We start from the raw sequence: 24,119 nt of genomic DNA, 5'->3' as shown, positions 1-24,119 counted from the left end.
AAGGTTATTACAAGATATTGAATATAGTTCTCTGTGCTGTACAGAAGAAATTTGTTTTTTCTCTGTTTTTATATAAAGTAGTTAATATTTGCAAATCTCAAACTCCCAAATTAATCCCTTTCCATGCCCTTTCCCCCAGGTAACCATAAGATTGTTTTCTATGGTCTATGAATCTGTTTTTGTTTCATAGATGAGTTCATTAGTGTCTTCTTTTTCCTTTTTTTTAGATTCCACATATGAGTGATATCTTACGGCATTTTTCTTTCTCTTTCTGGTTTACTTCACTTAGAATGACGATCTTCAGGTCCATCCATGTTGCTGCAAATGGCATTATTTTATTATTTTTTATGGCCAAGTAGTATTCCATTATATAAATATACCACAACTTCTTTATCTACTCATCTGTCGATGGGCATTTAGGTTGCTTCCATGTCTTGGCTATTGTACATAGTGCTGCTGTGAACATTGGGGTGCATATATCTTTTCGAATTAGAGTTCCCTCTGGATATATGCCCAGGAGTGGGATTGCTTATCATATAGTAAGTTTTTTGAAAAATCTCCATACTGTTCTCCATAATGGCTGTACCAAACTACATTCTCACCAGCAATGTAGGAGGGTTCCCTTTTCTCCACACCCTCTCCAGCATTTATCATTTGTGGACTTTTGAATGATGGCCATTCTAACTGGTGTGAGGTGATACCTCACTGTAGCTCTGATTTACGTTTCTCTGATAATTAGCGATATTGAGCATTTTTTCATGTGTCGGTTGGCCATTTGCATGTCTTCACTGGAGAATTGCTTGTTTAGGTCTTCTGCCCATTTTTGGATTGGATTGTTTGTTTTTTTCTTATTATGAATATTTATATATTCTGGAGATTAAGCCTTTGTCACATCATTTGAAAATATTCTCTCCCATTCTGTAAGTCATCATTTTGTGTTGTTTATAGTTTCCTTTGCTGTGCAAAAACTTGTAAGTTTAATTAGGTCCCATTTGTTAATTTTTGCTTTTATGTCTATTGCCTGGGTAAACTGCCCTAGGAGGACATTGCTAAGATTTATATCAGAGAATGTTTTGCCTATGTTTTCTTCTAAGAGGTTTATCATATCTTGTCTTATATTTAAGTCTTTAAGCCATTTTGAGTTTATTTTTGTCTATGGTGTGAGGGAGTGTTCTAACTTCCTTGATTTATATGCTGCTGTCCAATTTTCCCAGCACTTGCTGAAGAGACTGTCTTTCTCCATTGTATAGTCTTGCCTCCTTTGTCAAGATTAATTGACCATAAGTCTGTGGGTTTATTTCTGGGCTCTCTATTCTGTTCCATTGATCCATGTCTGGTTTGTGTGTGTGTGTGTGTGTGTGTGTGCCTATACCACACTGTTTTGATTACCTTAGCTCTGTAGTATTGTCTGAAGTCTGGGAGGGTTATTCCTCCAGCTTCATTCTTTTTCTTCAGTATTGCTTTGGCAATTCTGGGTCTTCTGTGCTTCCATATAAATTTTATGATTATTTGTTCTAGTTCTGTGAAAAATGTCATGGGTAGTTTGATATGGATCACATTAAGGTCCTATTATTTTTAAATACTAGTTTCTATAAAACTTTTTTATTAGGAGGCAGTTCTTTATTGTCTGAATTGCAAACAGCCTGCTTTTGGAAGCACTTAAAAACCTTAAAATAATGATCAATTGGCCAGAGCAATGAAGAACTATGTTAACACAGGTAAATAAAATCCATGAATAAAACAAACATTTCATTTGAATCAAGGGTTTGAACCCTCCTATCGTCAACTCTCATTAAACCTGCAACCCAGGGTTCTGATTTGGGCATGACTTGTTTGAATGTTTGTGTTATGGATTGACTTGTGTCCCTCACCACGTTCATAGGTTGAAGTCCTAACACCTGCTTAGAATCTATCTTTATTTGGGTAGGGTTCTTGCATATGGAATTAGTTAAGGTGGGTCATTAGGGTGGGCCCCAATTCGATGTGACTGATGTTCTTATAAAAAGAGGAAATTTGGACACAGAGAAGGGCACACAGGGAGGAATACCATGTAAAGATGAAGAGAGGTCAAGCGATGTTTCTACAAGCCAAAAAAATGTCAAAGATTGCCAGCAAACTACCAAAAGCTAAGTGAGAGGCTGGGAACAGATTCTCTCTTTCTCAGGACCCCTTGTTCTAGGACTTCCAGGCTCCAGAACTGTGAGACAGTACATTTAGGTTGTGTGAGCTGCCAGTTTGTGATACGTTGTGGTACAGCATCCCCAGTAAACTAGTGCACTTTGTCTGTTCCCTATTAATTTGCTTGATAATTATACATAAGCATCAAGACAGCTCATGACAACAGAAAGGAAAAACTTTTATATTATATTTCAGATTACTTCATTCTAAATTACTTTAGAATTAACTATTAATATATATTGCATGTATAATAATAAATTGAATATGTCATTATTTTGCAGAAACATCATTGGCACACGACTTATATAAATGTCTGCTTAAACAGGTCTTTTTTAAGAGCAAAATATTGTGCAGATAATCTACCCACTGACTCCTTGAATGGCTTCAGAATTGTATTGGATTAGATATAATCTCAAACCAAATTTAACTTTGCTTCTATTTGGAGACTATTTTAATGGCCCAATTTAGAAATATTTTGATTTATAGCTCAAGAATAATTAACGTTTGGGTTTAAATCAATTTGGAATTCAATAAATTTTGGTAACTTTTTTGTGTGTGGAGTCAAGTTATTGACCATAACAATTCCTAATTATCAACTGATCATAACAATTGATTATAATGAGTTGTATCATTCATCTATATTTAAGTCATGGACACTAAGGCAGGATAATGTACCTACAGTGAATTTTGAAATTTAGTTCCACAAATCCCTAGAGATAAACAGAGGTAAAAATATAAACCTCACTATGTATAGGGCTCATAAATATTCAGATCTAGATAATGACATTTAATTTTCACCTTTACTTGCCATTTGAAATCAGCCCTCTAAGTATCTTTAATCTAGCTGTTTAGAATGTTAAACGTTTTACTTGAAATGCACATTGAGTTTACAAGCAGCAATTTAATGTTCCACGATGCACTGACATTAAAATAAAGCACTGGAAAGAAATAATTTATTGCAACTTGTTTCTCCTTTGTACAGGCCCCTATATACACTTCATGTTGTTTGCTGGATATCAGATAGATTAGAGGCAGCATGATTTCAGATGAAAGAATAAGCATCTGCCTACCCTAGGGTTTTCAATTAAATTTTTTTTCGTCTCGTTAAAGAAAAGTAACTCAGCAGAATTCTAAGTAAAATGTAAATTTAAGGAACTAAGTAATGTTCCTTAAATGTTTAACAGCTGATACTTCAAGCTATTAAACATTTATACTTTTTCCGTTGTACTGAAAGTAAAAGTCAACTTATTTGTAGAAAGATGCTTAAAATAAACTGAAATTTTGCACTCTAGTACTGTAATCAGTCTGTGTTACTATAACATATTTAGACCCAAATGACTTTTAATGACATTTACTTGGAATCTTGAATATTTTAGTCTCCTCTTGTTTTCATAATAGAAGATATGGGTTGTTTATTTAAAGTTAGATTCAGTGTTAGAGGGTATGTTTTCTGAGTTTATGTTATAGGTCCAGTATCCCCAAGCTGAAAGAAAAGTGTGAATGTAGTGAAAGCATCTTTCAAATTTGTTTTACTAAGGGGTGAATTTGTCACAAGAAGGAAAAACTTCTGGTGAATATACTAAGAATGATTGTGCTGGCATTTATAATTCTCCACCTCTCCCATTTTTGAGAATATAGGTACAGGACATGACATAATTTTTGTTTCATGGTAATGTCTTTTAAATCAATAGAAAAACAAAAATTTTAACTAGTAGTGTTTGGCATTATTAATAAACATTTTGGAGGAGATTATATGTATCTCATCTCACACAATACGCAAAAATAAATTACAGATGAAAGAAAGGTGTGCATGTAAAAAATAAAAAGTACCAGAAGAAAATATGAAAAAAGTGTATTTATATACCATGAGATATGAAAGTCATTCCTTAATAAAACACTAATGCAGAAACCATAAAATAAATGATTGAAAGGTCTGAGTATTTATAAATGTAAAACAATGCTCTATAGAAAATACAAATTTAAAATAAACCGGGGGGAAATATTTACGCAGAGATAAACATGTCAGAAACAATGGCATACTTTTTTAAACCTTTTATATTAAAATATATGTTCTTCAGTCCTTTAACAAGTATGTAAATAATCATCTAAAATGTCTGAAGTCATAGACTGGCATCGAGAGACACAGATTAGACTCAAGTGGGTCCTTCAAAGGGCCCCAAACCTAGAGTTTCATTTCCATTGTGAGGGTCTGTCAATAAATGGTAATTTAAAAAAAAATTTTCTTTGAGGGGGGAGGCAATTAGGTTTATTTTTTATTTTTATTTTTTATTTAATGGAGTTACTGGGGATCAAACCCATGACCCTGTGCATAGTAAGCATGTGCTCTAACACTCAAGCTATACCCTCCCCCCAATAAGTGGTTATTTTTAAATTATAAAACTATATCCCACTTTAAAACCTCTAAATAGAGCAGGTTTTTATCCAACATCAATGTCATAACATAGCTCTTTAAAGACTAGACTTTTTAAAATAGCTAAATTAAGTAGCTTCTAAGTATCTGTGATATGAGTGACAGACCTCTAGGATCTTTTTACCTTTATTCAGCAGCCACATGCAGACACATATATGTGTATTTTAATGCAATGTGATCACTTCGTAGGTGTAACTTCATCCTCCCAGTACAGCTGAGAAGGTGTCCCACTTTGCGCAATTCATCACTGAACCACAGCCCCCTTTTCTGTGTTCATGGAGTAAATAGAGGAGATAATTAGAATTCCACTTTTCTTGAAATGTCAAGAGGGGCAGATGGACTCTAACCTCAGCTTTAAATTTAACCAAGATCATGGGAGGATTTGAGGCTGCTCAACGTGCTTCGCAAGGAATTTCCCCCAGAGCACTAATATCTGAATAGCTTGAAAAAATATGCAAGAAAAGCTTTCGTCTCTCCTGACGTGAAGTTATGCTCAGCATGCTAACCATAAGGCCAGGGCTTAGCTTCAGAACAGCAAAGAACAACATTTTCCCAGTCTTTGTAATGTTTGTGCTAAAATAACAGTCTTGTGATTATTATCATTATTCTCTATAGTCAACATTTCTTAAGTGCCTACAGTGGGGCAAGGCTTGCTTCTAAAGAATTTAAAAAGGTGTTTTTAGCAAAGCTCTAAAGATTGAGTTTTTACCATGATGTCAACAGTTACATTTTTTTAGGGGTAAAAAGCAGAATATTCTAGGTCTCCGTTAAAATGTAGAACATTCTATCATGACCAGTTGCTGGTGACCTATATTGATAATTGGAAACATTACAAATTATTGAACCAGTATGAAGTCGTATGTCACAATATAAACTTTACATCTTTTTTGTCACATAGGCAGTGTAATCTCCATTTTGCAGATGAGAAACCAAGATTCAGAGGGGTGAAAAAATTTGCTAAGGTCCCACAGCTAAAAAATAACAAGATTCAAACTCAGAACAACCGAACTCCAAACCCTACTCTTAAACAATGATCGTCTCAAAATTCCTGTGATTAATGGCAACAATGTAACATGTGTCCATTCATTCACATCTGCAGTGTGCTAGGCCCTGGGCTGTCTCTAGGGATAAAATGGTAAAGACAGGCTAGGTCCCTGCCCTCATATGAGGTCCCTCTTTTCAAACATGCAGTTGTTTAATGTATAAACCCTTACTATTAGTTAAATGGTATAGGGAGCGGGGAATAAAGGGAAATAGACAGTCATAGAAAGACAACTTTATATAGCGGCAAGGAAGGCCTCCTTGACAATTCGTTAGCTGAAGGGAGACCGTGGATGAAGTGAGAGAGGATGAAGCCATGCAGATATTTGGGGACAGGAGCATTTGACACAGAAGGAACAGCAAGTGCTGTTCAAGTACAAAGGCCCTGAGGCAGGAATATGCTGGTGTGTGAAAACCATAAGGATGGTCAGTGTGGCTGCGGAGGGGAGGGTGAAAGAGAGATGAGCGGAAATGAGGACAGAGAGCCTACTGAGGCCAGTTCACGGAAGCTTTATAGGCTTTAGTGAGGATTTACAATGTTTTTAAAATGTGCAATAGGAACCCAGTGCAGGTTAGTTTCGTTAACCCTGGCTACGTGGAGAATGGATTGTGGAGGAGCCATGTGGCAATAGTACGATTAGAAGGATGCTGCTGTGCTGTGAGGGAGAGGTGGTGGCTGAGATACTGCAGCAGTCGGGGGGTGGGGAGCAGGATGTGGATACCAATGAGTGGTTGCATTTCGGGTCTATTTTGAGAATTCAGGGGCTTCATTATCTCTCTGGGAATATGAATAAAACTCATAACAAAGTAGTGGAACAATAAAGACAGTGCCCGATGAAGAACTGCATTGTTAGCTGCAAATTCCCCCACGTACCTCCTGCCTGTTGTTTGGGGAAGGCAGGACTGGCCACAGTGGTGGGTATTTTGAGATGGGGGATGGTTGTTATAGCCTCGTTTGCATTTCCCCAAGAGCTCATTTAGTCATCAGTTTACCTTATTAATTAGTAAGAGTTCATCATAATTCTAGATAGATTTCTCAGAAGAATGAAATCCAAAGGACAAAAGGTTAGTAAATGGGTCTGATTGTCTATAAATTGGGAGTAACTGGAGGAGGAGGAAGTGAGGCACAGAAAAAGCAAAGCAAGGCTGATTTAGAGCGAAGGCTGCCATCAGTGGGGCAGGGAAGGAAAGACAAGAGACTCTGAAGGGTACAGAAATCTGAAGTCACTGGTGGGGCTGTAGCCTGAGGTAGGAAGGAGTGAAGAGCGGGTGGGTTTTGAAAGGCTCTGAGGCACTAACACTCTAAGTGGGGGGTGCTGGCGTGGTGGAAGGGGTAAGCCAGTGCCTCACTTCCCTAAGCGGACTGGGGAGACTGTTTCCTGCAACTGCTTCTCCTCCCCAGAACACGTGCATGTGCATGTGTGTGCATGTGCACGTGGGTGCGTGTCAGCTAAATAAAGCTGACCAGATCTTGCCTCCCCTCCTGGCTTCCAACTATCCTGTACCTCACCAACCACCATCCAGTCAACAGCTTTTCCTTCCTTTTGTGAATGAAAAATTTTGCAAGCCATATCAGTAAACAAAGAATGCTGTGGCCATGGAGTCCTCAGGCGCTCCCGCCATTTCCACCCCACCGCCTGACAGTGAGTGGAGGGAACTCAGGCTGCAGACAAGCAGGCAGCCACCCTCAATGGTGCCCCCTGAGGGGACTTAGGATGGGAAATCACAGGGTACTGGCCCTAGAGAGCTAGGTGCACATCAAAAGAATGATTTCAATGAACCCAGACCTTTGCACCTTCCCATGCACAGAAAGGTGCTAAATTCCTTAAGATATCTGATTTTCTTTAATTAACAGTAATCTTTTGATGTTCCAACCACCTGGTCTTTGTGGCAAAAACTCATGTATCCTGGCTTCTACTTCACCACTTTGGACTGGTCCCTCAGTGATCTGAGGGGCTGTCATCCCAGGCTTAAGTCCTCAAAAATATCTGCCCAATAAAATGTAACTCTCAACGTTTTTAGCTTGTGCATTTTGTTTCAGTCAACTATTTTTACCTTTCTTTTTGTGTGTTTGTTTATAAACAATGACATTCAAGCCCAAGGGGTAAGGAGAGTGTGAAATGAGCCTGAATCAAGGAAATTTAAGAGGTACACAAGTGACGTTTTTTCCTTGGTTTTATTTTTATTTATTTATTTTTCATTGAAGTATAGTTGATTTACAGTGTTGTGTTAGTTTCTGGTGTACAAAAATAGTGATTCAGTTATATATATATACACACACACACATTCTTTTTCCTATTCTTTTTCATTATAGGTTATTACAATATGGGATATAGTTCCCTGTGCTATATAGTAGGAACTTATTCTTTATCTATAATATATATATAGTAGTTTGTATCTGCAAATCCCAAACTCCTAATTTATCCCTCCCTCCTCTTTCCCCTTTGGTAACCATAAGTTTGTTTTCTATGTCTGTGAGTCTGTTTCTGTTTTGTAAATAAGTTTATGTGTATTATTTTTTTAGATTCCACATATAAGTAATATCATATGGTATTTGTCTTTGTCTGACTTACTTCACTTAGTATGATAATCTCTAGTTCCATCCATGTTGCTGCAAATGGCATTAGTTCATTCTTTTTATGGCTGAATAGTATTCCATTGTATATAAATACTGTTCTTTAACCATTCATCTGTCAGTGGACATTTAGGTTGCTTCCATGTTGCCTCGGTTTTAAAATGTCAGTCAGCTTTGTTGATTCTCATTCATACTTAAAAAGGTGTATGTGTGCGTGTGTGTGTGTGTGTGTGTGTGTGTGTGTGTGTGTGTGTGTGTTTTGGGAGCCAAGAGTTTACTAGAGAACTTTAGGATGTTTGACCAAAAAGGAATGAAAGCCACTTCCTGATGCATTCAAGTCTTGAAATGTGTCTTTTCCTTCCCATTAAAAAAAAAAAAATTGAAGTATAACTGACAACAATAGATTAATTCTAGGTGCACAGTATAGTGATTTGATATTTCTGTATATTACAAAATGATCACAAAATGAAATGCATTTTTTAAATGTATTTTTTAAGCACAGATGAGTTTGGGTTTTTTGGGTTTTTTTTTTTTGGTGATTAAATGTAAAATCCTCAATTAAAAGTACTTTAAGTTCTTCTGAGAAAAGAAATTTCACCTAACAGCATCGGGTTCCAGCCTTGAGCTCAGCAAGGATACTTCAGCGCCGGCATCTTTCCTTTATCTGCTGGATTGTTTCAGCAGACGGGCATTCAAGCCATCATTTCTCAAATGAAAATCTCTTCCAAGTGACTCAGGCCGCGTTTTCCCCTGTGGGATACACAAATTACCCGTGCATATTGGGAGTATATGTGTGTGTGTGGCTTTTGTTTCCCGATCAGAGAGATCCCCTCTAAGCTGGGTCAGTTTTCAGTCCTTGTTACAAAGCTCAGAGTTTTGAGCATCCAACTGTGCTGCTAATTCCTGTTGATGAGGGTGAGCAGCCCTCACAATTCCTGAGTAACCTGTATGGTCAACCAAGCTGGGGGTGGTTTTCCCAGAAGCAGTGACATGCACACCCAGGGCTGAAATGTTGTTGGGCGCCACCTGGAACTAAGCCTCAGCTGGCACACCTGGACTGTCCACTGGTAGACTCCCTGTGCCTGTGTGTGTGTGTGTGTGTGTGTGTTGTGTTGTAATAGTTCACCACATCTGAAACTCCGTTGCTTTTTGGCAGCTGCTCTAAGTGGGATAATTCCCGAGCCCTGTGCAGGCACAGCATCCAGCCCCATCTCAGGAACATCCTTGTTATTTCCGGCAAGATTTAGGCCGGAAGTGCCTGGCAGACAATAGAAAAGCACCAGGTGTTCACAGCAGCAGCCTCCTTTCTCTCCCTTAAAAGTTGTGTTTGGCAAGTATCCCAAAACAGGAGAGGCGCTCTTGGTTGTGCACGGTGTGACTGTCGCCTCACCACAGGAGCATTTGCCCTGGACACCTCTGCCCCCAGCTGTCTCAGAGGTGTCCCATGTAATTCAGCTTTGGTCCTTTGGAGACAAGGCCAGTCACAGGGCACATCAGGAAGCTGACTCGTGCTTAGACACTCGTGCTGCTTTGAGATTTCACTCTGGGTTTTGGTAAAGCTATCACAAAGTGAGTTGGTGTTTCCACCTGCATTTAATGAAGGCTGCTTTGACCCCCTTGTCTGTGAATTCCACCTTCTTGCCTGAAATGAGTTAATGGGATGCTTCTACACCATTGCTAAACCGCTTACCTTAATAGTCTGTGGAGATGGTGAGGCTAAAATCTCCAAGCTGTTTGTTAGAGTGCTTTGAGGACTACTAGATTACTAATGGTCTGAAAGAATTAATGCAGATTTCCACATGCCAAATTTATTTGAAGGGGAGTAGTTTATACATGCAACAAATGGAAGAATATTGAGAGTCTGGAAATAAACCTTCACACTTACGGGAAATTGATTTTTCAACAAGGATAAATTGATTGCGAAGATAATTCAATAGGGGAAAGAACCATCTTTTCAGCAAAAGTTAGTAGGGCAACTGGATATCCACATACAAAAGAAAGAAATGGGAACTCAAATCTCACACCATGTGCAAAACAATTAACTTTAAATTAACTAAAGAGCTAAATGTAAGAGCTAAAACTATAACACTCTTAAAGAAAACATAGGTGTAAATCTTCACGATCTTGGATTAGGCAATTGTTTCTTTAATATGATACCAAAAGCATAAGAAACAAAAGAAGAAATAGCTAGTTTGGACATCATCAAACTAAAAACTTCTGTGCTTCAAACGATATCTTGAAGACAATATCTGGTAGTTCCTCAACTAATTAATCATAGAGTTATACTATGTTGAGCAGCTCACTCCTAGGTAATGCACAAAAGAAATGAAAGCATGTTTCACAAAAAACTTGTCCATGAATTTCATAGCAGCATTATTCATAATAGCCTCACAGTGGAAACAATACAAATGTCCATCCAACTGATAAATGGATAAATAAAATGCAATATCTACATATAGTGGAATATTTTTTGGCAGTAAAAAGAAACGAAGTACTGATAGATGCTACGACATGGGTGGACCTTGAAAACATTATACTTAGTGAAAGAAGGCCACAGTCCAGAATAGGCACATTCCTAGACACAGAAAGTACATTAGTGGTTGCCTGGGGCTGGGGGGATTGTGGGGAGATGTGAAGTGATGCTAATGGTACAGAGTTCCTTGGGGTGATGAAAATATTCTAAAATTGATTGCAGTGATGGCCACACAACTCTGTGAATACTAAAAACCACTCAGTTGTACACTTTAAATGGGTGAGTTGTATGCTATTGGAATTATATCTCAATTAAGATGTTATAATAAAACAACCATTAGAAGTAGATGGGAAGAGAGGACAGATTCTATCATTAACTGTAGGTTTTTCTCTATTTTTCATTGTCCTTTCTTGGTCCTCCTCTGCTTTTCCAGATATTTCTTAGAAACCATCTGAAGCAAAGATTTATAATTCATTGTATGGAAACCACAGAATTTGTGAGAAAAAATTTGAAATAGAGATGATTGTAATACAGTGTTTACATTTATGATTTACTTTTTGTTCACGTTTCAGACTTAGTTCTTAACTTTGCACCTATTACCACATAGTAGCTCTTCTTTCTCCATAGAGCAGGAAGGTATTCGGAATTTTTGATGAAATGTCCTCAGTTTCTTGGTGAAACCTGTTTCCTGAAAATCAAATATAGTTTACTTTTCACCAAACTTGCTTCCCAAAAATTGCCATATGAGAGGTAGAAGAAAGCAGAGAGCCGACAGATACGCTGTTTCCCCTCCTTATGGTGAAAATTAGGTCTCTGTCAAGATCAAAGAAGAGTCCTTTATTCCATCAACTGAACTTCTTATCCTAAGCTGGGGAGCAATTATAAAGCAGGAGCATCAGTGGAGGGAAGAGGAAATCATGAGATAAAATATATCCTTTGGTTTTATTCTCTAAGCCGAGCTGTGGAGGGGAACACAGACACAGAGAATCTGGCTGGGCTGCCTGGTGGGCTGTGCCCTGTGATGCCAGTCTGCTCCCACCTAGACATGGGCAACTGACCTTGGCAACTCAGTTATCTCCTGTGAACTAAGCTTCTCTGTCCTGGAACTGAGGGATCTCGTCTTTCCAAGCCCTAAAAATCTAGATTTTGTGATTTCATAATCTGATCTGGAATTCTCTGCAGATCAATGCTAAATGAGCTTACAGATAGATGAATCTGTAGCTGAAAGAATATTGTACCCAATATTTCAAGTAATGAATAAGTGTCATAAAAGAAGCAATCTCTTGACTTTTCACAGACCTCTGGAGCTATAACTGACTAGCGTAGCATTTTAAGTTAGTGACTCAAACAGAAAGAGCATGCCTGTTAGTTTTGCAGTCCACAAAAAGATGAGCACAATGGACGTATCAATTTCTAAACTTAGGTTTCAAAAACTAGCTGACAGGCTCCAAATGAATAGAGACTTGATTGACTTTAATGAAACTTTAAATATATTGAGTGTTGGAAGACAAGTTCAGTTTTTGAACCAAGTTTGATGTAGTTACTTTTTTTTTTTTTCACTTTTTTTTTTCTTTTTGGCTTGGGGTAAAATTTACATAGAGTGTAACGCACAGATTTTAAGAGAACAATTCAGTGAGTTTTGGCAATTGTATACATCTATGCAGCCCACGCCACTATCAGGATATAGAATATTCTCAACCCCACAGAAATATCCTTCATGGGCCCTCACAGTCAACCCCTCCCCAGGGGCAAACACTGATTACTTTCTCCCTTCATTAGTTTTTCCAGTCTTAGAACTCTTATCAGTGGAATCATCCATATACCCTTTTGTGTCTGGTTTCTTTCACTCAGTAAAATGGTTTTGAGGGTCATCCATTTAGTTGAGTTTATCAGTGGTTTCTCACAGGTTGGATTCCCTGGAAAGAGACAAACATTAGCATGCAGGGCATTTAGTAAGGAGGCCTCTTGAGATCTAGGCTTTGGAAGGGAGGGAATGAGGCAGGATTGAGCAGAGGGAGAAGTGAAGCTGTCAGGCAGCCCTGACACCAGCCCCAGCCAATCCCATCGGGTGCTCTCGGTAACAGCCACCATGGGTGCATGGGCAGGTCGGTGGTAGAATTCTCATCTGCCAGTGGGATCTCAGGAGCTGCCTGGTCCCACTCCTGTATTAATCAGACATTGGATGTGGGCTGCTTCTCTAAAAAGAGGGTGGTACTTTGGGTAAGGCTATTTGTTTCAGCAAGAAAATCTGCTCCCCACCCCAAAAGGGCTGACTGCTGAGGGCTGTGTTCCAAGAGCACTCCTAGTAGGTGGGGAAATAAGTTCTTCATTTCTGAGGGGGTTCTGGGCAGCACATCACAGTGTCTTATTGGTGAGTAGTATTCTACTGATGGATGTACCAAAATATATTTACCTCTTCTCCTGTTGATGGACATTTGATCTCTTCCAGTTTGGAACTATTATGAATAAAGCTGCTATGAACATTCTTAAACAGGTCTTTTTATGGATGTATGTTTTCATTTCTCTTGGATAAATGCCTAGGAGTAGACTTTCTGTCTCATAGGATAGGTGTATGTTTAACTTCATAGAAACTGCCAGACCATATTTCCAGGTTCCACGTTGTCACTTTACACTCCCACCAACAACGTATGAAAGTCCCAGTTGCTATATGTTCTTGCCAACACTTGGTATAGTCAATCTTTTTAATTACAGGAAAGACTTAAAAAGTATCCCGGTCACTTAGATGGGAGTATCAGAAGGGATTCCTGCTTTAGAGTTTGGACTAGACAGATTCTGAATGTATGATATACAATAAGCACAATTTCATATGCATTTCTATAGTAGAAATCACATTTAACCTGTTCACTTCAAGTCCTTTGTCATTTTCAAGGTGTACTGTCATATTGAACACTATTTCAAAGTTATTTTAAATTTTTGAAGTTCAGGTTAAACTTAATGTGAACTTAAAACTTAACCTGCAGTTGAACATCCTTTGTGGTAAGATTCTCCTGTATTGGAAAATGAATCACGGCACTCAGGATCTTTCTCCTAACAGTTTCCTTCAATACAGTATATTTAGATATTATGCCTTAATAGTGGCTAAGTTTTACTGATCAGGTACTACGTGCAAGGCTATGTTCTAATCATCTCACGTGTTACGGGAGTTAATCCTTACACCTGATTCAGGGAGGTACTATTATTCTCATCCCCATTTTACAAATGAGGGAAGGATAGGGTAAGATGGAGACGCTCTATCCATTCAACAAATATTTATTGATTGCCACTGATTGCAAGGAGCCAAGGTATTAAACAAAGAAATGCGTTTTCCTCATGGAGCTTACATTCCAAGAGTAGGCGATAGATAAATAATACGAGCAGTTTTACTCTTCTTGGGCTTTCAGTCCATATTTTCTATTTGGGACAGTAATTAGAAAGGTAGAATGCTAGAATGTATAGCAGCTACAGTACAATATACTATTGTAGTACTAGACATTATGCTACACAACAGGCACCTGCAGCTGGGTGTCTAATAGTTGCAGATATGAGTCCAGATAATAATTTGAGGGTTGAGCATGGATCACACATCACAGTCATTGGACTCACACTTCAGGCTCTAACCGATTTCAGTGACTTCTAAGAACTGTTTCTGCATTCACGTATGCTAGGTTGGGGTGGACAATTGGCTGTGCCAGTGTAATATTTTTGAATGAAATATTACATTGGTTCATAAATGCCACACTTTTTGATATACAAACTACACTTCTTCTCAACTAATGTCTATAGTCTTGTTTTTCTGGCTGGCTCTCTCCACACTCTTCAGAAAGGAAAGTGTTAGCTTAACCACCTGGCTCTCTTCCTTCGTTCCTAAGACCTCTTCCTATTCCACACTACCCCACTCCCTTGGTGCAAGTTCAACTTCTCCTGTGTCCTACTTCCTCGTGTCTTTCATTTAGACAGAGGAGATCTTCCTTTCAAGTAATCTATATTCCTACCTGGATTAGCTAGCTATTGCTGCGTAACAATATTACCACAAATTTAGCAGCTTAAAACCACATATATCTCAGTTGTTGTGTGTCAGGAGTTAGGGTGCAGCTTAAGTCTGCTTAGAGCCTTAGGATCTCACAAAGCTGCAATCAAGGTGTCAGTGGGTTCAGCCCAGCATAGAAGACAAACTTGCGGTTACCAAAGGGGAGAGTCGGGTAGGAAGGGATAAATTAAGAGTCTGGGATTAACAGATACAGGCTACTGTATATAAAATAGACAGAAACAACAAGAACCTACTGTATACCACAGGGAATTATATTCAATACCTTGTAATAACCTATAATAGAAAAGAATCTGAAAAAGAATGTGTATGTGTATATATAATTGAATCACTTTGCTATACACCTGAAACTAACACAACATTGTAAATCAACTATACTTTGATTTAAAAAAAAAACAACCAGGAGAATTTGAGGCCAGATACTGAGAATCAATCAATCCATGTAGATGTAGAAAATAAAACCTGAGGAAGGATGAGTCCTCTCGTAATAAAAGAGGGAGATGAAAAGAGGTTTGAGAACCAAGGTTTTAGGTAAATGTAGATAGAAGATGGGAAGAAAATAAGCCATGAATTTTTAGTAATGGCAGTTTTGGCAGGCTATAAAGTCTCATTCTTCAAACAGTAATAACAGTAATAACAGTTTTCAGAATAAGTTTCTAGAAGTTCCTATATTGACAGAAATAATGGAATATAACTAAATACTCATAATGCTTTTGCATAAAATGAGTGTTTTATTACTTTAGTTGAAATAGGCTAATATTAACTTAGAAGCAAAGCAAGAATTATCACCCTAAAATCACAGACTCAAGTGAGAAATGTATGTTAATATTGACTATTTTATTAATAAATATAGCTGAATATTGTATTCAGCACTGGTTCACAGAAACAAATTACTGGGTGTGTCATTGGTTCACAAAACAATACAGCATACGCACCTAGAAAGAAGAAATAAAATAATCTGTAGAAACAGTGAAATCTTTGGAGCTTTATGTGGGTTTTGGAATATTTATAGCAAAGCAAAATCCACAGCATTTTCTCCTGCTAAATAAATAGGGAAAGAGAGAGAATAACAATATTGTTTTAAAGTATAAGAATAAATCTTTCATGTAAAGATTGCTTCTTATTGTATATTGGGCTCTTTCTCCCTAGTAAAAATTTCCCTTGTGCCTTCTCATAATTGAAAGCCCTCTGCTTAGAGAAGTTGGGGAATGAAAACCTTCCAGTGAAAGAACCTCATTGCTTTGGTGAGTGGTGAATGGATTTAAAATGGCAATATTCCAAGCCCATTCTGTGTGTCTACTTCTTAATTGTGTGATTATATGATTTCTCCCTGAATAAATCTTGTTTTGATGAAAGATTAAGTCTGAACACCTGCAAGCTGCCTCATCCCCCTTCATGGCTCCCATTTTTATCACCTGTTTGGAGAATGTGTCAACTTTTCTTAATTGAGAAGTAATTTGCAGTTACTAAAATCCATTTTATGTTCGAAAGCTTCTTCAGTATATACAGCTTTCCCTAGAGGGTTGTTTTACTTGGAGGCATCTCAGGTTTAGATTTAAGATCTAATAAAACTAAATATGTGTTTAGAAACCAACCTTACATAGCTTTTTTTTTTTTTTTCTGTTTCAAAATACCGGAAGCATGAAAGTAAAGAACAGTTGAAGTTAAGCCTGGTAAATATGAGAAACTACTTATTTTGTTTGCGACTCCCTTAAGATGTCATTTGGAGTTTTAAAGATACCATTGTACTGTAAATAAAAAATACTACAGAGAGATATTTACTCGAAAGGAAACAAAAATAAGCAGTAGATAGGAGTTCTTCATCTGTTTTTAGTTATAGAATACTGAGCTATTTAATAATGGAAGTGGTTTAAATAACACTAAATATACACCTGTATTTTTCCCTGGATACAAAATGGTATGTTTTAAATTCACCTTTCTACCAACAATGTTTAAGTTCTTATAACTACCAGAGAGTTCTGCTTTTCATCTTGAATTGTCTTCACCTGCATTCCAATTATCTTTTTTTTCCCATTCAGAAATGCAAAGCTTTTTCATAATTTATTAAGTCAACTCCTGCTTTTCAAATGGAAGAATGAAGGTTCTGAATGTACCAAAGCAGTAAATCACCTCTCTTGATTTTTAGTTATTTCATTTGCGCCCTTATTTTTATTATTCCTTTTCGTACTCTGTTCCTTTTCTTGTTTTTTCTTTCCCTTTTTGGCTTCATCAGTTTAATACTGACCTAATTTATTTGTATAAGTATGTTATTTCTCACTGAATAAACCTCTTTTTAAAAATTCAATTAAGACTTGAATTGCAACTAAGTACACCTCTGATTACCACATCACCACCATCACATGTCGTCTGTAGTACTTCCGTTGTTTTGGGCTGAACGTTTTATAAGTTACAATTTGATTTCCTTGTGTTCTTAGGAGCGTTTTTTGTTTTTTGTTTTTTTTGGTTTCCAAAAAAGTGTAGGAGGGGGTTTCTGTTTCTGCTTTTAACTGTTTTTCTTATTGATTTCTAGGAAATCAGCACATTTCATGACATATGGTCAGAGGTTGGGGGTGATGTGATAGGTATTCTTTAAAATGTATTGAGATCCAATGTGTACTCAGTATAGTGTTGCTATTTCTTGAGTCCTGGTCTCTAAAAATATCTGTAACACCAAGCTTGTCAATTGGATTGCTCAAATCCATAACCTTAAACATATTTTGTCTGCTTGATCCTATTACTTTTCGATGGTATATGTTAAAATCTTTCCATTTTATTGTGGATTGGTCGATTTATCCTTCTAATTCTGTTTTTGCTTTTTGTATTTCAAAGTTCTGATGGTAGGGATGTACTAGCTGATAATTTATACATCTATTTTCTTGTTAGATTATTCTGTTTTTCATTATATAATCAGCCCCTCTGTGCTATTTATTGTTTTGACTTCAATTTTAATTCATCTGTTATTAATATTGATATGCCAATTCTCCCTTGGTAAGTATTTGCTTAAATGTGTATTTTTCATGCTTTTTTTTCAGCTTTTGCTGTTTTGGATGGACCTCCTTAAATTGGCAGATAGGGAGATGCATTGTATTTCTGCTCCCTCCAATCTTTTCCTCTCTGTCACTGCTTACGAATACTCCTTTCACATTTATTGCAGTTACTGTTTTGGACTGAACTTGACCATCTTAATTTGTGTCATCTTTTTCAGCTTGCTCTTTTCAAAATCTTCTCTCATTTGATTTTCTTATTATTTGGATTAATGAAACGTTTAGAAATTCTCCTTTCTTTTATTTGCTGATTGGAAACTTGTATTTTTCTTATTTATTTGAAAAAATAAAATTTTCTAATGATGTCAAAAATATTTAGTTTGTCCATCCTCCTGGTCAAAATCATAACCTTAACATATATTAAAAATTCACTGATTATACTTCAATTTAAAAAAAAAGTAAAATAAAAAAAATTCACTGACTACCTCTCCATTTTGCACAGCCAATAGTTTATTAAACTCACCATAATTTTATCAGTTTCGGTACTGACTCTTATTTCTTGCACCCCACCCTTACTCTGGGCTCATTTTCTTTCTTGTTCAGAAATATTCTATATAAGTTCCTTTAGTGGTTAACCACTTAGTGGGTGATTGTTTGATTTAGTGAATGATTATCTGGGTATGGAGTTCTAAGTAGACAGTTATTTCCCCATAGCACCAAGAATACATAATTCTGTTGTCTTCTTGGATTTATTGTGAGCCCTTGTTGATGGCATCTGTCTCTTCTACATCCTACTCTAAATTTTTTTCTCTTTATTCTTGATTCTTAATTTCCCTAGGATATATCTAGGTGTAGATTTATTTTTTTTCCTTGTCAACACCTAGGATTGTTTTCATTCTATACTTGGATGTCTAATCTCACAGTTGAACTTCTAATTTTCTACTCCAAACCTGCTTCACTCAGTGTTGCCTCAGATTAATTAATGGCAACTCCATCCTTCCAATTGCTGAGACAATTTTGAAGTGAAAAAATTTCATCTCTTTTCTCCTATCCTCTACCTTCAACCCATGAAGAAATTTGACTTTACCATAAAAATATATCCAGAATCCAGGTACGTTTCACCATTTCCACTGCTACCAAACTGGTCCAAGCCCCTATCATTTCCTGCCTGGCATACTCTTTAATCTCTCCTTGTCTCTCTGCTTCCAACCTTGTCTCCTCTGTCCTCTACTCAGGATCCTGTCATTCCTTTGCTCAAAACTGTCATTGTTTTCCCGTCTCACTTGTAGTAAAAGCCAAAGTCTTTATGGTCAACTACAAGGCCCTACATGGCTTACAGTCCCCTTCTCATCTCCCCCTCCCTTACTGTACCCCATCCACACTGGCCCCTTGGTGGTGCTTGAACATACAGCATGGAATTGCCCTTCCTCCAGAGAGCCACATGGCTAACTCCATCATGTCCTTCGAGTCTGTGCTCAGTTATTACCTTTTCAGTGAGGACTACTGTGACCATCACATGCTAATCTCTCTCCCTTATCCTTCCCTATTCATTTCGTAGCACTTTTCTTCTTCTAAATTGCTATAAAATTTACTGATTTATTATGTTCATTGCTTATTTTCTGTCCTTTCATTAAAATGTAAGTTCTCTGAGTGCAAGTATTTTTACTTTCTATCTAATTCTATATCTCAAATACCTAGAACAGAACCTGGTACAAAGGAGATGCATGATAAGTATTTGTTGGATGACTGATGAACCAATAAATTAATTCTTATTTATATAGAACTATCATATATATGTGTATGCATATATATTAATAGAGCTTATGTATTTTCACAGAATAGGAATACAGTGGAATACAGTTACAACCTACATGCCCATTAACTGGTAAACAGATAAACTTTGGTATAGCTGTACAATGGAACACCACTCAGAACAAAAAGGAATAAAAAACCAATACACACAACATGGGTGAATATCTAAAACATTAAGGGAATAAAGCCAGATATAAAAACTGCATATGCTGTTATTCAATTTATATGAAATTTTAGAAGAATCTAAACTCTGGAGATGGGAATCAGGTCAGTAGTAGCCTGATGCTAGGGGGAGGGAACAGGATTAACTGCGGGATACGATGGAACTCGTTAAGGTTCTCAAAGGTTTCTAAAACCTGACTGTGGTAGTGGTTGCACACATATTTACTAAAACTCATTTAATTGTTTACTTAAAATAGGTAGAATTTAGGGTTTGTAACTTATTCCTCAAAAAGCTGTACACAAATTATAAACAAACAAATATGGTTAATACTAACTGCATACTCGCAGAATTTAATCTTTCTTTGATTTAGGAAGCATTTCACAATCTTGAGTCATCTTCAGAATGAGTTGCTGGCTCTATATTGGAAAGATAACGGATTTAGCAATTAATACAGTTCAGAGCCATCCCTGTTCATCCTTAACTCTTGGTCAAACAAACCTCTGACGTAGCACTCACTACTATGATCATTTCCCTGTAAGCCACAACACCTGCCCTCCACCGTATATATACTATGAACTCCTCCAGGGTGTGATGAGTACCTCGCTTACCCTCGTGTCCCATGGGCTAGAGGTGCTGGGCCCATGGGATTTCCTCAGTTAATTCTAGCTAAATGACTGGGCGATTATTAATAGGATGACATATAAAAGGAAATTTACAGTCACTGACAGACTTGATATCATCTTGTGTGGAGTCCACAGACTATTACCAAACTCATACATTTATTCCTAGGTGGATTTTTTTTCATTCACGTGTCAAGTTGCTATAATTTAAGAAATCATGTAAATGCTTATTCTTTTATTTATCACATGTGAACTGAGTGCCCTATGTGTGTCAGACATTTTGTTAGGCTCTAGGGATGGATATAATGGTTAATAAAGCAATGATATGGACCTTACTTTAAGCAATCACTTTCTGTAAATTGGGCAGTAATTATTAAAGATGTCTTTAAGGAATGTTCTTGATAGATTGCAGTTAGTAAATTAAAGATTATTAATTTTATAGCAGTTGTCAGAATTTTAAATACTGTGGATGAGTAATTCATTTTTCCTGTAAAACAAAGAGCAGCCAATTACACACTTTCTTTTTCCTGGGGTGGGGGGAAGTTTCTGGAAAAGGAAATTCCAGCACCACCCCTTGAGGTCTTTATTTTCCAGAGTAAATCTTCCAGCCATGCAGCTCAGTCACTAAGTAAGCACACGTGTAAAAGACCACGCCCTCCGCAGAGCCTCACTCAGGGTAAAACAGGGGCAAGGCATTTTGTTAATCCTTTTAGCTCGAGTAAGCAGTAGAAGAAAGACTCAGGAAATAAATCATATAAAAATATGAGAACAATAGGAAAGAAAAGCCTGTCTTACAGGTTTGTTTCCTGTTCTAATACTTGTGGAATGTGGTTTATTTTTTTCTCCGACTGATGCTGAATATAACTAGAATATCTAAAGTTGTAAATCTTTTAACCAAAGTTCTCCTTTGTGCATATTAACAAGTTAAAGCTAAACTCTCTCAGAATTGTCCAAATAAAAGGCATAGGAAGCATTTGGTGGCAATTCCTATAGAGTAACATTTTAAAAAGTAAACAGTATTTATAATATACAAAGTTGCACCTGAAATTGTAAGATTCTATTTGCTTTTTAGTAGTTGTATGTTTCTAAGTAAGCTGACTTTCACAAAATATAGCCAAGTTTTGGAGTGATAGTAAGTTTTAAAAAACTGGCAGTCTAGTGAAAAAAAAAACTACCTTGATACTTAAAAAATTTTGCACAGCAGTTATTAGTTTCTGAGTTATATATTCTTTTACCAGATTATTAGAACCTCTTGTGTTAAAATAGCCTTCTAATTTAAAAAAAAATTGCCCTCTAGCACCTCCATCAGAGAAAGGAAGAAAAGACAGTTTTCTGCTTTTTAATGAATCTGATAATGATAAGTAGAAAGAAAATAAATGGCTAAAACAACACTTCTGGATGATCTGTGAATTTGTGTTGTTTCTTCTGACCATTGTATCTAGAAAACAAACTAATACATTTTTTAAAAATCCTATTTGGAAAGTTACTAAGTCTTAATTACTAAGTTTCATTTCCTTCACACTAGGAGAGGGTTTTCTAAGACGATAATTCCCATTACTCAGGCATATGTCAGTAATTCACTAGATCTTCATGGCCAAGTTCAGGAATAAGGGTGCCAATTAAGAGAATCTTCATCTACTTGTACATGGCCACCAGTAGCCACTGTTGCTAAGGGCCACCACTGCTCTGATCCACCGTCTCATCTCCTGGAACTCTGCCTAACCCTTCTTCCCCGTCCCCCATCCCAATGGCTGGTGTGTCCAAATGGGGTCCTAGTAGAGCCAGCAGAATCTGGGAAAGCAGACCTCCAGGCTGAGTATTCATGAGATCTGTGCTTTGAGGGAGGAAGATCTCACTCTTTCTCCTACTCCAAGCTTAGATTTGGCCACTAGAAAAGCCTGTCAGTGACCTAAGTGACAGGATTTGGTAATGGTAAGTGTACTAATTGTAAACAGTCTTGTCTAGCCACCACATTGTATGTCTCCAGACCTAGTAGGAATGGACTTTCCCACAAATTGCTGAAGTTTAGGTTTATGTCTGCTTTTAACTTTTATCTAATAGATCTAGTGATTTCCGCCCATGAAAAGTGCAACTGTCACTTTGGGTACCCAGATGGATGAACTTAATAACTTCTACACTGGACAAGCCAGTGAAATCTGTGTTATAGGGCAGACAGTTGAAAATCTCAGTGAGTACAACCTCTTCTTCAAAAGGCAAACCCGTTTCAGGGAGGGGAAGTTCTATCTAAGGAATCCACTCAGTTTAATTTCTTTTGGAAGTAAGGGAATAAATCACAGAAGGTCTTTCCAGGGTTGAAAAATATTTAGACTGTATAGTGGAAAAAATCAGTAGATGCTGTCAGTCTGTATTTTATGAAGGTTTAACATAAACGAATCCTCACATTCTGTTATGGTATGATATGAATCGGACAGCATGTTATAAAAGATAAAAGTGGTGTTATGCTGGAGGCAGCTCATACAGGCCAGTTGTTAAATTTCCAGAACTTTGGCACACCAGTTGACATAAATTTTGCAAGCCAGTTGACCACTTGTTGAATTGGTCATTGTAGGAGTATTTACATCATAGAAACCAGCAAACACAAATCACACACCAGTCTTGTCCCCCACCCCCAGACCAAACCGGTTGTTGAGAATGTACCAGGATAACTGGATAAGAGATTGGTTTACAAATACAGACCAGAGAGCAGGGTCAATGGGATAAATGCTGAAGAATTATAAATAAATCGTTTCCTCAGAGTTAGATGTTGGCATTAATCTTTAGCATTTGTATAAATTCCCTGGAAAGAGGTAACACACAGAGAAATGTACATTTTTTTTTAGGTGACATTAAATAGTCCCACAGTTAAACTATACACTCGAGGGATTAACAACCAGAGCTCTTAGTAAAACTGTGAGTTGGCTGAATAATAGCAGATAAGCTGTAATAAGGCAAGAAAAAGGCAATTTGGGGGGAAATTATCTTGGCGTACGCTTGTTAGTTGATACATTCTAACCTTTATGTAATAACCTATAAATAGAATTTAGGGATTTCTGTGGACTTTTTGCGTATTCATTAACATAATTTGTTAGCTGTGATAAAAAGGCTGTTAAAACACCAAGTCCCATTGGAAGCACTGGAAACAGAATAAGCTATCCCACCCTTATAAAGAGACTTTAATGCATACTTCCTTCAGTTTTGGTTGACATGCTTCAAGGATATTGTAATGGAACTGGAAAAATTTCAGAGGGAAGTGTGTAACCTGATCAGGGGATTATAAGAATCCCAGATGAGGCTAAGATTATATTAACTAGCAAATCATGAAAGGTTCTGAGTAAGGTAAATATAGATGGATTTAGCAAATCCTGAAAGACTGGAGCTATAGAGTACCCCTTTGATGTTTGAAATATGAATTCGCAGAAGAAATAAAGAGAAACACAGTGTTGTTTCTCAAGGAAAAGAAGTAATGATAGCAAAAATAACACTGTACATCAAGGTTTAGCTTTTGTCACTTCAAAAAAATTATATTTACATATTTTGATGTGCAAAATTTACTGTATACCTTCTCTAATCAATGGCCTCCCTTGTCAACTAGGCTCTCAATGCAAAGAAGAGTGAGAGATTTCCTCCTCTCAATTTAGGTTGAAAGAACACTTAACATGCTTTTGTTTTTGTTTTGGGGGGTTGTTGTTGTTTTAAGGCAGTTTAAAGGAAGAAACAGAAGAGCCTTTATAATTGTAGAAGAGCCTTTATAACTGTTTACTCTCACTGATGAACCCCCCAGGTACAATGTGTTCCTA

At 37.1% G+C, this 24,119-nt stretch overlaps 1 protein-coding gene across 7 annotated transcripts in view; it reads left to right on the top strand.

The window, feature by feature from the left end:
- PHACTR2 (phosphatase and actin regulator 2) overlaps nucleotides 1–24,119 on the top strand; it is a 241,125-nt gene that overhangs the window by 102,901 nt on the left and 114,105 nt on the right. The window lies entirely within an intron of this gene.

This window comes from Camelus dromedarius, chromosome 6 (genome assembly GCF_036321535.1).
Source record: "Camelus dromedarius isolate mCamDro1 chromosome 6, mCamDro1.pat, whole genome shotgun sequence".
NCBI classification, from domain to species: domain Eukaryota; kingdom Metazoa; phylum Chordata; class Mammalia; order Artiodactyla; family Camelidae; genus Camelus; species Camelus dromedarius.
This window is presented reverse-complemented; position numbering and strand designations above follow the sequence as displayed.